Source organism: Trichosurus vulpecula, chromosome 3 (assembly GCF_011100635.1).
Source record: "Trichosurus vulpecula isolate mTriVul1 chromosome 3, mTriVul1.pri, whole genome shotgun sequence".
In the NCBI taxonomy this organism is placed as follows: Eukaryota; Metazoa; Chordata; class Mammalia; order Diprotodontia; family Phalangeridae; genus Trichosurus; species Trichosurus vulpecula.
Window position 1 is genome coordinate 228984500 of NC_050575.1, and position 11277 is coordinate 228995776.

General features: G+C 35.4%; 2 pseudogenes; one reads left to right on the forward strand and one right to left on the reverse strand.

Moving 5' to 3' along the window:
* Positions 1 to 1352: 1352 nt before the first annotated feature.
* On the reverse strand, positions 1353 to 5263 carry LOC118842408 (annotated as a pseudogene).
* A 642-nt stretch (positions 5264 to 5905) lies between these two features.
* LOC118842409 lies at positions 5906 to 6673 on the forward strand (annotated as a pseudogene).
* Positions 6674 to 11277: the final 4604 nt, after the last annotated feature.

Consider the following 11277-nt stretch of genomic DNA (forward strand, 5'->3'; position numbering starts at 1 on the left):
AAGACCCCTGAAAAGCTCTTGAATGAAAGCTAGTGGTATACGTTTGTTATTTTAAGGAGATGCTTTATGTTATCAATCCCTTCTCCAACTCTTATCCACTCTGCTTTGAGCTGCTCTGTTGCAATTTGTTTATGCCAGGCAGATGTTTTTGAAGAAGATAATGATTCAAGAATAATAAAAAAGAGACTTGAACTCTTTAAAACTACTTTGTGGACTCACATAGCTTGAAGTAGCAGCTATGTGAAGTACTTTTAAAGTGTATAGCACAGCTAAATACCAACTTCTCTAAGAAATTTAGGACTTTCTATTTACTGAATATGAACAGTACCTCCTTCCAATCCCCATAATGATCCCAAGCATCTAACTTTGCCTCCTAATCTCAACTCCTGAATGTCACTCAAACAATTATCTAGGCCAAGCTCTATTTTTACACTTTGACAGATCTGTATTCTTATTGATTAACCTATCCAAGCTTACCCATCTTGAAGAATTCATTGTATGTCCTTCTATAAATCTTGGACAGGAGATTTACCTGTTCATTTAAAAAGAAATTTCTTGACACTTCATATAGATCAATGTAGCAATGTCTATATATTATTCCTTGCTGTCACAATGTTACTGCCCATATTTTTTCTAGCCATGCATTTCTCCTTATAGCACTTTTTACACTGTGTCTTCCAAACAGTTCTCCATTTCTAACATGTAGCTTCCTGTTTATGCCCAATACACAGCTCTCTATTGTTCAATGGGTGACCCTCAACTTAAAAGTAAAAACATATTAACATAGTTGGACAAAAGTGAATATCTCCTGGAAATAACAGATTTACCCTTCCTTGACATCTTCAAGCGGAGGCTGAATGGACTTGGAGGAAAATATTTATGCAGGGGAGGCTGTTCACATAGGTGACTGCTGAGCTGTTAATTTTGGTCTTGAATCATGAAGATTGAGAGAAGTATCACAAGACCAAAGTGGACGAATTTAATATTAGTTTTAAAAATTAGGAAACTGTATTCTTTAAATTATGGGTTATTGATTTTGACTACCATGCCTTAAAAATTCTACAATATGTTATAAAGGCTGGGTTTCATTACCTGGGAACAATTAATTCCAGGAATTAGAGAAGTCAAATATTTTGTACCTCTCTAGAATTTCCCTTATGCTGTCCCTTCTGTAAATGCCTCTCACATTCTGAATGACCTCATGTATACGATACAGTAGTGTTAAAGAATTAAAGGAGAAATTTGATTAAGGCATCCAACGAAACATTCCAGAGAGGTGGAAATGAGCCTAGAGAGAATTTGTTACCTACTAGCTCTCAGCTGGATGATCAAACAAATACTTGTGTAGGGTTCTACAATTTTGGTGCTAAGGGGCCTTTCTCTAGCAATTTCTAAAGGGCTCACAGTACATCCTTGTCCCTCAGGCTAAATATCAGGGGTTTCAGTGCTGCAGTAATAATGGTATAGAACAAAGTGAGGATATTGTCCTGCTAAGGGCTGTGGTAAGCACTGGGCAGGACATACATGAACACAGCAGCTCCATAGTAGAGTCTGACCACTGTCAGATGGGATGAACAGGTAAGGAGAGCTTTCTGTCTGCCCTGTATTGAGGGCATATGGAACCCAGCAGTCAAAACTAGAGTACAGGAGGCAAGGATAACAGTGAGGGGGATGCGGAGGAATGTTACACCCATTGTATATACCATGAACTGGTACTTTGTTATGTCATCACATGCCATCTTCAACAAAGGTGGTGGCTTATCTCCTGGGTTCTACAGAAAGGGAAGTACATAGTGTATATGGTGTGCACAAGGACATTCTTTGATGCCAAGAACCAGGATGTGGCCACCAGGGACCAGCAAACTTTTGGTCTCATGAAGACCATATAGCTCAGGGGATGTTGAATGGCTACATAGTGGTCATATGCCATCAAAGCTAACAGGGTATCTTCAGCACCTCCAACTGTCAGTGTCAGAAATATCTGAAATCCACAGCCTGAAAAAGAGATGGTGCTCTGTTCGTGCAAGTAATCTACAAGTATTTTGGGGGAATTAACAGTTGTAAGGAGCAGATCCTTAAGTGAGAGCTGGCTGAACAAGAAGTACATGGGCACACAGAGCCTCTCATCCATAGCAATCAATAGGAGCAAGAGGCCATTGCTGATCACAGCTACCAGGTAGAAGAATGTGATTGTGGCACAAACCAGTCCAGGGTACTTACTGTCCTGGAGAATTCCAATGAAAAAGAAACTGTTCTCTAGGGTGGTGTTCCAGAGTTGTACTTCACAAAGTCTCTTTTTCTTGGATCAAAACAGAGAAGTAAGTAAATAGACATAACAAATCCAGGAATACTATAAATGTATGCTGTTACAGGTCACTAAAAGTCAATGGGTGGTGAGTCAATAAGGTAAAAGCCTTCCCATTGGACAATTGGACTCATGGCAACAATTATTGAGCTTACTTTTTGATAAAAGTATTTCTTTTCTAACAATTGACAAAGATGACCACCAAATTGAGTCAAGTAAAAGGTGATGAATTACTTTAAAATATGCACATATATAGAAACCTCTCAGTAGAACTATTTTAGAGTATAAACCCATGCAAAATCTATTAAACTATTTGCAGTAATTTGAAGGGATTATTCTTTTAGATTTTCTTCATAATTTTACTTTTTCTAGGATTTTTAAATTCTTGCTTGCATTTGTAAGTTTTATTTTTCTGCCTAAAGATAACTAATTTTTATAGATTGTATAGATTTATATAATTTATAACATATTTGTAATTATGAAGGTCAAGTTGGCAGGAATATTGGGATGAATTTTGAAGAGGAGTACTAAGGTAAAGAAAACTGATTAGATACAATTAGTATTTTATTTGTTTCTGCCCTATAATATTATGAATTTGTGTTTTTGTGTTGCATCCTTTATATTTTACTTTTCTTTTACCCTTAAACACAAATGACAGGAATTTGTCTGAGAATGTAACAGGAAGAGTGACAGTAGTGAGAGAAAGAGGCACTGAAGTTAAGGGTCAGAGAAAAGTCTTCTAGGACCAATGATAGCAATATCCATTTTGCTGGTGTTTTCTGACAAGTCTACTCATCCTCTGTTATTACCTGTAGTTTGGAAAGGTTGAATATCCCTGATAATGACAAGACATCCAGGATAGAGTTTGATGCCTGGTATATGAGCAGAGACCCCAAGTTCCCCCAGAATATGGATCTATAAACTCCACATTTCCACCTTGTCTTCTAGAGCAGTTGTTTCCATTTAATCATTGGCTAAGATCTTGGGTATTTGTGGGAATGGTTCAATGGGTTCACACTAAAAATTCTCTAAAGGCTGTTTAGGCAGATAATAATTGGCCAATTTTATTGCAAATATATTTTTCTCCTGTGGCAACATGCACGTGTATGTTTGTACTTTTATAGATTTGTTTCTTCAGTGATCCAAAATTGTTATGATTATGTTCACCATAATTTTGGGTTTTTGTATAACAATTATCTCAAATTTGACCCCTTCTGACTAAATGTAATATTTTTCCCCATTTCACAACCTATCATCAAATTGTTTCCAAACCACCACAAGGGTTTAACAACTTGCAAGTCCTTATTTATTTGAGTAAGGATATTGTTTGTATTAAATATAATTCATAAAATAAATTTAATATGAAGTTTTGCAGATAAAGTATGAATATGAGGTCTTCCTAGATTACTTTTGATTTTTACGGAATATTCCATGTGATCTATATGTAATTACTTTATAAACATAATTTCATATTTAAAGTTTTCAAACTGCAAGTAGAGTAAGTTTTAATGATTTATGAATATAATTATATAGTGTAAATTATAATTTGTAGTTTGGAGGCAAAAGTTATTATAGTTATTTCAAGCACTTAAAGAACATTTTGAGTAGCATATTAAATTACCCCAGTGATTCACAACACATTTTGTTTTTGTTTTTGTTGTTGTTGTTTAAAGGTTTTGCAGAACAAAATGCCTTGGGAACTACTGTTCTAGAGCATCGAACATTGAGTGTCCATTATTTTCCTCCCAAAAGGGAGGATAAACAAATCCAAATTATACCGAACTCCTTTGTTCAGATTGATCCTATGTCTGGGGGTTTGTGGGGAGATTTCTAGGGCTCAGGAGAGAAAGCAGCAGTCTTACAGTTGCTCAGTAAATGAACATTTTAATTATGCATTGCAATATTATTGAACAATGTTTCTTTGAATATATTTGTATGCAGACCCACACATATATATGTATATATGTGGATAGATAGATGAAGAGATAGATAGATAGATGGATAGATAGATAGATGTTTCTATGGAAAGTCAACTCCATTGTGCAAAGTTCTCAGGACTAATGTTCAATAAAACATAGCTGGATCAAGCGAAGAAGGAGGGATTGCAGGGGGGAGGTAGAAAAATCCACTATTTTCTATTGGATGGGTCCACAGATCAACATACTTCTTGAAAACGAATTGGTCAGCTACCCTAAGGATAGAAGCAGTGTTGAAAGAAAAAGAAGGTTTCTGACTTTCTATAAACCAAAGAAACCATTGGACTTACTAAAATATTCTACCCACAGGTCATGTACAAACTTCCAGGTTAAATGGTTATCGATGACACCTGTATCTGAGTGGGTCTGCTTCTGTGTGCAGAATTAAGGTATAGATTTATTATAAGAGAAATGCAAGGAAATATCTGTGTGTAATTGAACAATTTGCGTTCTGCTTATTTTTCAGCTTCTCTTTGATTCTGTTTGCATAAAATCCAGGAAAGAATATATTAATTGCAAATGAAAAGTAATTGAGAAGCCCTCAGTATTTTATTGAGAGAAAAATTGGAAGGCTCACCTTGATAAATTAAGTATTTCTCAGGAGGCCATCCTTCACCCAATAATCCCTCACATCAGTCTATATATATGATAAACTGATAGCTTTCTGCACCATTTAGTCACAAGATTTGTCTAAGAAACTTAACCTCCCAAAGTTCATAGGACTGGGACAGCTTAATTTTGTAGTGACTTCCAAAAAGTATGGTATATTTATGTTCCTACCAGTACAATAAAGAAGGTATGTATACACATTTTATAGGATGGACAATATTCTGAAAGAGAAGGTGAAAGTGCTATGGGAATGTATCTCTGCTTCAAATTTTAGTGATAAAGTGTTCTTTGAAAGAATAGCAGTGAATTTATGGTTCAGAAGACTGTTTGTGAATCATACCTTATGGTGTTCATCATAGATGTGGTGAACCATAAGTACGTAATCAGGTACATATTTAGAGACAAATGTAAATGTTTTTATTTCTTAGAAAAGAGCATTGCTTTAAGGAAAGAAAGAAAACATCTGAGAAGGGAAAGATAAGTTCCAATCAGTACTAGGAGATTTGAGACTAGAATAATATTATAAACAGGAGAAGAATCACATTTGGAGCTAAATAATAGACTTTAAATCTAAAAAGGCTGGAACAGTAGGAAAGTGTTTGCATAGATCTACTAATCTGATTGCTAAGTCCAATGTAGTAATAACAATAGGAAAAAAGAATACTCAGGAGAAAATATCAAATAAGTAATATAGCTATAGAATAAAGGGCCTAAGATGTCTAAATACACTAAGTAGAAAGAATGGATAATAAACAGCAAAATAGATCCCTACTCATGAATAAACTTTGACCATGTTGGTTCAATTGGAATTAGCTGAGATTAAGTATTTATGATAAGAATATTCTTCTGCAAGTGTTAGGTTAGGAAGGGTTAGGGTTAGGTTTAGGGTGAGGGTTCACAATGAACAGAAGAGTTAAAGGAGGCAGGGAAAAGGCATTGCATATTAAGAAGATATATCCATATGGAGATATGTAATATCCTGAGAGCTTGGGGGAGGGAATATAATATAGAGCTTATGGACCTGCTCTTCACATCTATCGTTGCTCCGAAGACATTGGTAGGTTACCTGTGTGGACAAAACACCATCTCTTTTACAGGTTGTGGGCTTCAGATGTTTCTGGAGCTGACACTTGGGGGTGCAGAAGATATACTGCTGGCTTTCAAGGCACATGACCACTATGTGGCCATTCATCACCCTTTGAACTACATGGTCTTAATGAGACCAACAATTTGTTGGTCCATGGTTGGCTATATCCTGGGTCTTTGCAGCTCTGAGTGCCCTTGTGTATACCATCTATACTATGCATTTTCGTTTCTGTAGAAACCAAGAGATTCACCACCTTGTCTGTGAAATACTTCCATTACTAAAGTTTGCATGTGCTGACACTTCACAGTATGAGCTCCTGGTATACGCAATGGATGTGACCTTCCTTCTGATCCCCTTCTCTGCTGTCCTTGCTTCCTATACCTTAGTCTTAACTGCTGTATTCCAACGTCCTCGGCACAGGGGAGACAGGAAGCTCTCCTTACCTGCTCATCCCACCTGACAGTGGTTGGGGGGTACTATGGAGCTGCCGTGGTCATGTATGTCCTGCCCAGTACTTCCACAGCCCTAAGCAAGACAATATTCTCACTGTTCTACACCATTCTCACTTCAGCCCTGAATCCCCTAATTTGCAGCCCATGGAGCAAAGATGTGCTGGGGGCCCGGAAGAAGGTTATAGGGAAAGATCCCATTTTGTTCTTAGTGATAAGACTAATATCACTCTCTATTGGTATTTGAAGTCTCTATCCTGTTTCTCCCAATCTGGGAAATTGTCTTGGATGCTTTTTAAACCCACAATCTGAGTTCATTCTTTTATCCTTTCCTACTCTAGATTTGGTCCCTACAGGGCCCCTGGACTTAAGTTCTTATACCTAGATTTACGTGACATTATTAAAGTCCTCTTTTTGATCTGATCGTAACAGTATGTGTTGCACCCATGACATCAGGGGCAATTTTTTTTGACAAACTGGCAATAATATATGCGATTACAGCTATTCGACAAATTGAAAACCATTGTTCTGAGTAATATATAAGGAATCTCTAGACTGAAGGCAGTGGAACACCACTGACCAAAAGGAAATGCCTAATAGTTTTCTAAAAACAAGGTTTTAAGTTCTAAACCCTTTTTTCTCCTCAGGCACAATTATCTTTCCTTTTTGATTTTATTTTTAATTTATGGAATATAACAAGCATTTCCATAACAGTGCAATAAAAGGGGATTACATATGAATCCGTAAATCTACTATGCACAGCTTGCTATTTCTTTCAAATATACAACAAAATCATTATGTAAATTTCTTTTTTTTTTCTTCACTCATGCCTGCACCCTAGAGATGGCTACCATTAGATAAAAATAACTATGGCTGTGTGTGTGTGCGTGTGTGTGTGTGTGTGTGTGTGTGTGTGTGTGTGAAAGTATTCTCTACATACTTCTATTTATCAGTTCTTTCTCTGGATTCAGATAATGACTTTCTTCACATGTCCTTTATAGTTAATTTGAGTAGTTATAATAGTCAAAATAATTTATTTGCACAAAGTCATTCTTAGAACAATATCGTTGCTATTGCATACAACATTCTCTTGGTTCTACTCATTTCACTCTTCATTAATTCATGCAAGACTTTCTATGTTTCTTTTCCTAAAATCACTGAGCAAATCATTTCTTACATCGCAGCAGTTATTATTTCATCATAATCTTATACCACAACTTGTTCAGGCACTCCCCAATTGATGGGTATCCTTGCAATTTCCAGATCTTTGCCACCACAAAGAGAACTACTATAAACATTTCAGAATGTAGAGAGGTTTTTTGTGTTTTCCCTAATTATCTTTGGAAATAGACCATGTAGTGGTACTGTAGGGTAAAAGGGCATAGGTGGTTTAATAACTCTTTAGGCATAATTCCAGTCTGCTCTCCAAAATGGTTGGATCAGTTCACAGTTCCACAAACAATGAATTATTGCCCCAACTTTTTCACATCCCCTCCAACATTTCCCCTTCTATCATTTTAGCCAGTCTGGTAGGTGTAAAATGATATCTCAAGGTTGTTTTAGTTTGCATTTCTCTAATCAATAACAATTTATAGCATTTTTTCATATGACTATAAATTGTTTTGATTTCTCCATTGGAAAACTGTTCATATCCTTTGGCCACTTATCAGTTAGGGAATGTGTTATATTCTTATAGATTTGACAAAGTTCTTTATATATTTTAGAAATGAAACTTTCATCTAATCAACTGTCTATAAAAACTTTTTCCCCTAATTTCCTGCTTTCCTTCTGATCTTGGCTACATTTGCTTTATTTTTACAAACTTTTAATTTAACATAATCAAAATTATGAATTTTCCACCTACCTTTGGTCTCTATCTCTTGCTTCTACATAAATTGTTTGCCTATCCATAAATCTAATAGGTAATATGTTCTGTGTCCTTCAAATGTTGTTGTAAAATCTCTTTTTATTTCTAGGCCATGTATCCATTTTGACATTGTTTTGGCAAATGCTGTAATGTATTGGTCTATGCCCAGTTCCTACTATATTGATTTCCAGTTTTCACAAAAATTTTTACCAAATAATGAATTCTTATCCCAAAATCTTAATTCTTTACACTTGTTGAATACCAGGATATTTTATTTCTTTGTTACTGTAAATTTTATGTCTACTCACTTCCATTGATATACTTTACTATTTCTTAGCCAATACCAGATAGTTTTGATAATTACTGCCTCATAATACAGTTTAAGATCTGCTACTGCCAAAACTTTTTTCCTTACATTTTGGTTCACTATTTCTTTTAATATTCTGGGATCTTTGTTTTTCCAAAAGTATTTTATTATTTTTTCTAATTCACATTCAAAGTTATAATTAGTATTTGTAAATTTCCCTCCATCTTATTTTTACTCACTATGTTCCTTCTCAGCTCATCTTTTCACCCTATCCAAGTTACCTGATCCTCTTACCTTACCCTATTATTCCTTATTTAGGCATCCCTCAAAAAGTCCCCCCTCCTTATCTATTCATCCCACCCTCCTAATCTTAATCTCTATACCCTTCTAAAGGTCCTTCCCCCATCCAATCACACAGTTTTATCGCCTCTAGAGGTTCAGAAGACTTATCAACTTCTTTAGATATATACGATGTCTCCTCTTTAACACAGATGAGAGTTGGGTTCCAATATCACTAGTCCTCCACCCCTACCTGCTTCCTCTTTCCATGAGATAATTTCCCCTTTTAAACTTTTCCTAACCAATTTTGTTTTTGAGAATCACCTCATCATATACAACTTATCCCCAACCTTTCCCTCAAACTATCTTAGTAATGATCACAGTTTCAAGAATATTATTACTACTAATAATAATTAGTAATTAAAATATTAATAAGTAAACAGTTTGGCCTTAATCAGTGCCTTATGATTATTCTTTAATGATTTCCTTATATTTCTTCTGGGTATTTTATATCAAATTTTCCACTGAGTTTTGGTCTTTTTGTTACAAATATGTGAAAGTCTTTTAGTTCATCAAATATCCATTTTTTCATAGAGAATTATACTCAATTTTGCTGGATAAGTTATTTCTGGATGCAATACCAACTCCTTTGTTATTTGAAATCTAATGCTCTAATATATGTGATCTTTTAGGGTAGAAGCTGCTAAGTCTTGTGAAATCCTGATGGTTTTCTGCAATATTTAAATTCTTTTTCTTGTTGCTTGCAATATTTTCTATTTAACCTGGAAATTTTGAAACTTGGCTATGACATTTCTGTAAGTTTTCTTCCTAGGATCTCTTTGAGATCGTGATCAGTGGATTCTTTTAATTTCTGCTTTACCTTTTTGTTCCAGAACTTCAGGGCAATTTTCCTTAATAAATTGATTATAATATTGTATTCAGATTTTTTACCAAAACTTTTAGGTAGTTTGCAATTCTTATATTGCCTCCCTCAATCTGTTCTGTAGATCAATTGTTTTCCTAATAAGATGTTTCAGATTGTCTTTTATTTTTTCTAGTTTTATTATATCTTGGTATCCTATGACATCATTTGATTACACCTGCTCAAGTCTAGTTTTCAAGGAGTTATTTTCTTCCTCATGATTTGTATCTGTTTTTCCAATGGTTAAGTTTCTTTTCATAATTTTTTTGAATTGCTTTTTTTCTAATTTTCATTTATTCAGATAGATTATGTAGAATTTTGCTGAGTGACTACCAAAGCCTTATTTGTTAATTGCTATATTACCAAATTCTTGGTCTTTGTAACTTTGATAGGCCAATAATGAGGATCAAGCTTCTCTCTACTAAGGCAGCCCAGTCTACTCTGCCCCTCTGCAAATTGCATCTTTTGTTCCAAAGTCTATAGTCTAGCACTAAGCAGAACAAGTCTACAGATCTCCATTTAATGCTGTATGAACCTTGTATGTACCTATTTCTTTACATATTGTCACTCACCTTACAAAGCAAACTCCTTGAGTTCAGGAGCTCTTTTTACCTTTTTGTTGAGAGGGGATATTTTTGTCTTTCTTTGTATACTTAGCACTTAACAAGGTACCTGGCACATAGATTACTAAATGCTTGTTGATAGAATGACCATTTCTTCTCCCTCACAATAGCCTTTCAAATACTCACTTTTTCTCTTCCAGTATAAGCATCCCTAGTTCCTTTAATGAATCCTCCAACAATGTGACTTCTATTTCTGGTGTGGTGAAGTAAAAAGCATCCTGGATTTGGCATCAGTGGACATGTATTTGAATCCTGATTCTGCCATTTACTACCAAGTGACCTTGGACCAGTCATTTAGTTTCTCTAGGCCTTAGTTTCATCATTTACTATAAAAAGGGGGTGTTCCAGATCACTTCTGTGGTCCCTTTCAATTTAAAATCTGTGATCATGTGATCTCCTCAAAAGACTAGTTGTCCTCTTCTTGACAGTCTCTTTCCTGTCATTGTCTTTCTTGAAATGTGGTCCCTATACTAAATATAATTTAAGTTGGGAAGAATACAGTGGGAATATTTATTCCCTCATTCTTGATATGTTCTTCTTTGGGCAGCTAGGTGGCACAGTGGATAGACTAGTGGAGAGATAAGCAAGAGTCAAGGGGAACTAAGTTCAAATCTAACCTCAGACACGTACTAGCTGTGTGACCATGAGCAAGTCACTTAACCCTGTTTGCCTATGTTTCCTTATCTATAAAAAAGAGCTGGAGAAGGAAAAGCCAAACCATTCTAATATCTTTGCCAAAGAAACCCCAAATGGGGTCACAAATGTTCAGAAATGACTAAACAGCAACAACAAATGGCTCCCTTAATGCTCCCTAAGATCACATTAGCTTTTGGGGGCAGGTGCCATATTGAAT